The following is a 5,966-nucleotide window of genomic DNA, read 5'->3' as shown; positions in this document are numbered from 1 at the left end:
AATGCTGCCATTGCTATCTGGCGTTTTTTTGAAAGACTCCTGTGCCTGCCTTATCTCGTCACTGCTCCTGAATGTCAAACGTGAAGACAAGAAAAATGTCCTTTCACTTAATTTCCCTCGAGAGAACCTTTTGCTGATAACACATACACTCGAACCTCCATTACAAAGCTTTTGTTCATGAGCAAAGCAAATGAGAAGACCTCAAATGATATCCATTAAAGATTTCCAGAAGATGTGCGGCGGAACAGGGTTGAAACCTGCCTTGTGTCAGGCATTTAATTTTTAATGATTATTTAAATATGTCCATTGCTTGTTTTTCCCTGATATAAATGTGAAACTGCGTTATTCCTGAATGTCACTGGGGAGATCATCTGTCATTGTCAGTTCTTGCTGGGCTTTCTTTCAAGCCTTATGCAAAAGTTTCTCTGTAAAATGACTTCTGTTTGCTGATATGCAGTATGCCTTTGGATGGAGTAGTGATCAGTGCATGAAAGTTTTCATTTATCGAGAAAGAAAAAAGCAAGCTTTGACAGCCTCTGTAAGAGCAGATTGAAAAGCGGCTGGGTCACCTATAGCTTTAGGGCTAGCAAAGATCTGGTACTAAAAGTGTTTTTCACTTAACAAAGGCACAGATTACATGACCTGGAAATTAAAAGTTGCAAAAGTTTGAAATTCGTTGAAATTAAAAGTTGCAACAAAGGGTGGATTTTCCAAAGGTGCAGTCTGTGGTTAGTGGCCCAACTCTCATTAAATCTATGAGGGCATTTTGCAGCTCTTTGAAAAAAATCTTCCTTACATTATTTTAATAATAAATCTAGAGTCTCTTTCCAAGACGTAGACAACCCGGGGTCAGATGAACCTTCATGTGACAGCTGGATAGCTCGATGAAAAGGTTCAGTGCTGGAAACACCAGCTGCTGAGCTTGGTGCACCCCATCCAGGTGAGAACGTGTAGGTGGTGGTAGGTGAGCAGAGACCATTCAGACCTGTGTTTCCTGGTTGCGTGGCTGGGAGTTGAGAGCGTCAAATGGTGCCAGACCCTAAACTGCGTTGTGGGGTTACTTGGAAGTCAGCCACACATACAGACTGTGCTATCTGTGCCCTAATCCCTTCCCCATTTAAATCAGTGATAAAATTCTGACTGATTTCAGAACTGAGCCCCAGTAAACGGGAGTTGTACGTGTGGGTCACTGTACAGAGAATGGAAGTGCGTTGAAGCAAAATGCGGTACCTGCAGTCACCAAACAGCTGCCCACGTCACTGGAGGCAGGATTTCACCATAGCCATCCTGTTTCCAGTGTCATGTTTCGAGGCAATATTAGAAAACCCGTTTACTTACTAGAGTTATTCCATCAAACTCCTCACCAACAAGAACAGGGTAAAACAGGGTATAAACTGCTTCTAAAGGACCAGCCAGTGTTCTGAAGGGTACAAAGGTTTCTTGTCTCCCAGGGTGCAAATCCTTCAGCATTTTGTCTGTATTGAGTGCCTTTGACTGTCCGTTTGACTCAGTGCTGGGTCTTGGGTATGAGGTGAGCAGAAGGGGAGGAATGGGGAGGAGAAAGGGAAGCAGCAGGGCGAAGGGAGGAAGCTGAGAGGGGGAAGGCTGAGGCTAGGGGAGGCAGGGAGAGGAGGCAAAATGCAAAATAAAACTGTGGAACCCACCGAGCATTTGCCTCCTGTGATCTCATCTGTCATAGTTGTCTTTGATGTCCTGCTGGTGGGTCCCTCTGGACAAGGACCGCATCTTCCCTGTGTCCCAGAGGGTGTGCTGCTCCATTCTGGAAAAGGATTAATAAAGTCAGTTATTAATGAAAATATCTCTGTGCTTCAAAATTACCATCCACAACAGGGAGATGTATTTCTCACAGGAATGTCAAAGATTAAGCTTGCCAGTGTTTAAGATCATTTGGAGGGAAGATACAGAGTACAGTCTTATTATTGCTTCCTCAGTCATTGCTCCAAGGTCTTTCACTCAGACAGAGTTTTATTGAGGTAATTCAGATCCCATCATTTCTAAACCTTCACACTTTTCACATTCTTTGCATGACAGATAGCTACACTGCAGTGTGACCACAATGGATTGCTGTAACTGCAGCACCTCTGTAAGAACCTGTGAAAGATCTTGGTGAGAATAGCTTGGCAGTGCAAGAGCAACCTCGAGCTACTGGTTAAGAATTGCTGTTATCCTGTATTGTACTAGATGATATTGAAATAAAATTCATTTGGTATGAAAAAGGGCCAAGCATGTCTGAGCATACTTTTCAAGGCCCGAGTGAAGTTTCAGTTCAGCCCATGGCACTGGCAGCGATTTGAAAATAGATTGAAAGCCTCTGAACAAAGCATTATGTGATGTGGGCTGACTCTGGTGGTAAGTATTTAATCACTGACTTCCTCCCAGCTCACCTTTGAGCCCCGTAATTACTTTACAGCAGTTTGGCGTAATTTTCTGCTAATGATGATGTGGGATTCACCCAGAGCATACATCTTGCCTGCCTCTCTGCTGACAGAAAATGGCTTGAGAGAAGCAAATGATACATGAACAAGCACGTATCGCACTTAGCAACGCTTTGAACTCAGTGTTGGTATTAGCGCTTTCACTGAAATAGGTACCACAAACTAGGTTAATCAAGGGCACAGTGCTACAGAAGAAATAAATCTCTTTTCCAGTCTGTTTGTGTAGTAGGATCATATTAGAAAACAAAGAGCACTTTGATTTGGTAAAGCCTGTCCTCCAGAGCCTGCAAATTGTACAATGACAATTTATACCCATTGAGGATCTGGCCCAGATGTTTTATGTAACTTTCACCATTTTTTTTTTTCTCTAAACCACCTGCCATTGAATGGCCTGATAATAAACAGGAGAGTAACAAGCAATATAGACTATATTGCAAACGACTTCTTAAAACAATGAGTTAGTTCTGCTTTCAGTTACATTTGTGCCTTGCCAATGAGTTTCGACAAAGGAACACGGTGTGCCTGAGACTGAACTCCTTCATTTTCAAGAGTTCATTTGAGAAAAGAGAGGAGAAAAGAAAATTCAATTAAATGAAACAATAAAACCAGAGAATTTCTGTTTGAAGAAAATCTGCAACCTTTATCACTAGCTCCACATAGCCAGTGAGTCGATGTTTCAGGAAGGACGTTACAGTTCTGTTCAGCTTACTTGAGGGAGGTTATTGAAGCCTAGGGTAGAACGAGCACAAATCATGCATGAGTAAGTTGTTTATGCTGTCAGTCATTAGCTACACATTTAGAATGCTGGAGTACATTAGGAACTGTGCAGTGCCCTCCTCAAATTAGGGACCACATTGGCTGTGACACAACCGACTGCTATGCTCAATCTTCAGTGTTGTATCGACCACAGACTGGTTTTGTAAATAAAATTAGTAGTCCTTGTTTATCAGTATGTATTTAGGGAAGAGACTGCGAACTGTTGGCAGATGCTCAGGTCCTTACTTGAGCCATTCTGCTGCTTGTTTTAATGAAAGCTAACCGCTCTGTCTTACAAGCTGATGCTTACCTTGTGTTGGAGAAAACTAGACTGAAGCTTGTTCTGTCACATCAACATTTGTCTCTTCTTTGCCAGGATAGTGTACAAAGTCTTGAGAGAGTGTGTCTGTGGTACTCACCCCTAAACATCTCCCTAATAGCCCACCTCGAAGCCTGGTACGCACAACTGACCCAGTAAATTCCCCTGGGGCTCTGCTGGTGCTGAAGACCCTGGAGAGATGACCTCATATGCCTCTTGCAGACTATGTGCTCCTATTTGTCTGTCCAGGCATGACATTTGCTTCTGTCCTGCTGACCTTCATGGGGAATCCTTTCCTGGTTATGCCTTTGTAAAGGTGCACCTTTGTTTGAGGGAAGAGATAACTGAAGCCGGTTCACTGTTCCTGCCGGTGAAATGGGCACAAAGAGCCTTAGGGCAGGATTCGAGTCTTGTTTCTTCATCACTGTGAGAATTAAATAATTCCCAAATTAATACAAATTACAGCGTTAGCACAAGAGCTTCTGGTTTTATAATTTGGTTCCAAGAACTGGGCATCAGTTTTGACCAAGCAAGGAGCGTTATCACATCTTGACAAAGAGTTTTTCATGTGTAACCTCCCACATGTGGGAAAACAAAAGAAATTACTTTAAAGCTTAGGGCAGAAGAGCAACAAAGACTTAAAATAACTCCCAATGAAAAGTGGGAGTCTCTTTCCAGATACCCTTAAGAACATGGCTCAGACACCCTCAGAAATTTGGTCAGTTCGTCAGTGTAATAACCTGTGACTCATGAAATGAGCTGTTTTAAATGCGGCAAGTTTTTATAGAAAATGCATTGACCAACTGTCCACAATCCGTTAGCAATGAGCAATCTGTGCTTGGTTTTCTATGAGCAGTTCCTTTTGGCCTGTCATGGTTTTTGTTTCATTTTAATGTGGCGTGCAAGAAGGGAAGTGTGCCACAGAGTCACATCGCAGCTTCCTACGCTACTGGACAATTGCTAATGAAAGATTTGCACTGTAAGATATGCCTAATTTGACGGGCTGAACTTGCAAGTTTTCAAATCACATAAAGCTGAAGTACATTGACAGCGATGAGTGATACACATTTGCCAGCACAAATGTGTCAGTGTATTCAGTTTTGTGAATACATTAAGCAATCTGGATGCATTTAGCATAATGCATTTGCATTTTGACTGCATATTCTGTGTCTGGGTTGATATTTGCATCAATCCAGAGGAATTCCACCTTTATAGCATGGATTCAACTTTGTTCTCAGTAAAGTCAGCAAGTTCATAGGAACTGAATTTGACTTAAGATCAAAAAGAAAAGTTTGGTTTTGCTAGTCTGTCCTCTTCCTTCCTACTGCGTTTCCCTTTCCCTTAGAGGTGGCAAGCTGAAGCTATCAAAGCATCTTATTCGCTACAGCAATGGCTAAATAGAAAGCATTTACTTTTGGAGAAACGGTGAGAGTGTTCTGGCATTATGTCTATCAGCTTCTGCCTCTCTCCTATCATTCTAATTGCTACAAATTACAGTGTGTATCTTTTACCAGTTGTGAACCAACAGAAATTTTAGACTTTGGACTAATATTTTCTATAATATTTTCTCTAAATGACATTGTAGATGCTGATGTGTGGACACATGCTCACTGTAAAATGAACTGGGACCACTCACTCCGATCTTGGTAAAACTGAGAGACACGGGTTGCCTAGACGAAAAGCCGTGTTTCACAGCTTTCCATTCACAGATGGGGCAAGATGGCTTTTTGTAATGGACAAGGTGTAAGGAATGCAGAATATTGTGCCCCTGAGTGGATCCCTCTCCTCTGCCTTCTTAACATATGGTCTTGATTTTAACTGTCGCCTTCAGCGACGACACTTTATGATGTCCTAAAATAACCCGCCGGTTTGTACACTCATCTGCCTTCCTGAAAATCATTCAACTTCACAGCTTTCTCCTAAACCTCGCAAAAACTCTTTGGTTTCCTGATGCTTCAAGCAACTAACAGCATCTTTACACAGCTCCTGATGTTGTCTTCAGATCTGGGGCTTGCCGCTGCCCATGGGGTGCTTTTCACCTTGACTATGCTGAGCACGCTTTGAGTTGGGGAACAGCCGCCAGCTTGTGCATCCCTTGAAGCACAAAGGAGCGGTGCAAAGGCCACAGCTTTTCTTCAGGTCTGAAATGCAGGGAGCGAAGCAGCCTGACTTGGGACAGGAGGTTATGGAGGGATACAGATTACTTGTCCAAGGCACTGGCTCCAGTCTTGGACCAGTGGGGTTCAAACCTCTCCCTGCTTCAGGGTGTCACCAGCATATGGCCACACAGCCAAGCCAGCTGCAGAAGGTGAGTGCAAGCCAGGTAGCAGCCCCTCCTTGCTTTTTCCCCTCTGAGATGGAGGTCCCGAGCGTGGGGCAGCAGGTGGGGCATCTCTGTGCTCTGTACTCGCCGCCTTGACCTCCATTCCTGCTGG

The sequence above is a fragment of the Leptosomus discolor genome, chromosome 1, assembly GCF_034619465.1.
Source record: "Leptosomus discolor isolate bLepDis1 chromosome 1, bLepDis1.hap2, whole genome shotgun sequence".
Lineage (NCBI taxonomy): Eukaryota > Metazoa > Chordata > Aves > Leptosomiformes > Leptosomidae > Leptosomus > Leptosomus discolor.
The sequence above is the reverse complement of the archived record's forward strand: the minus strand, read 5'-3'. Positions refer to the sequence as shown.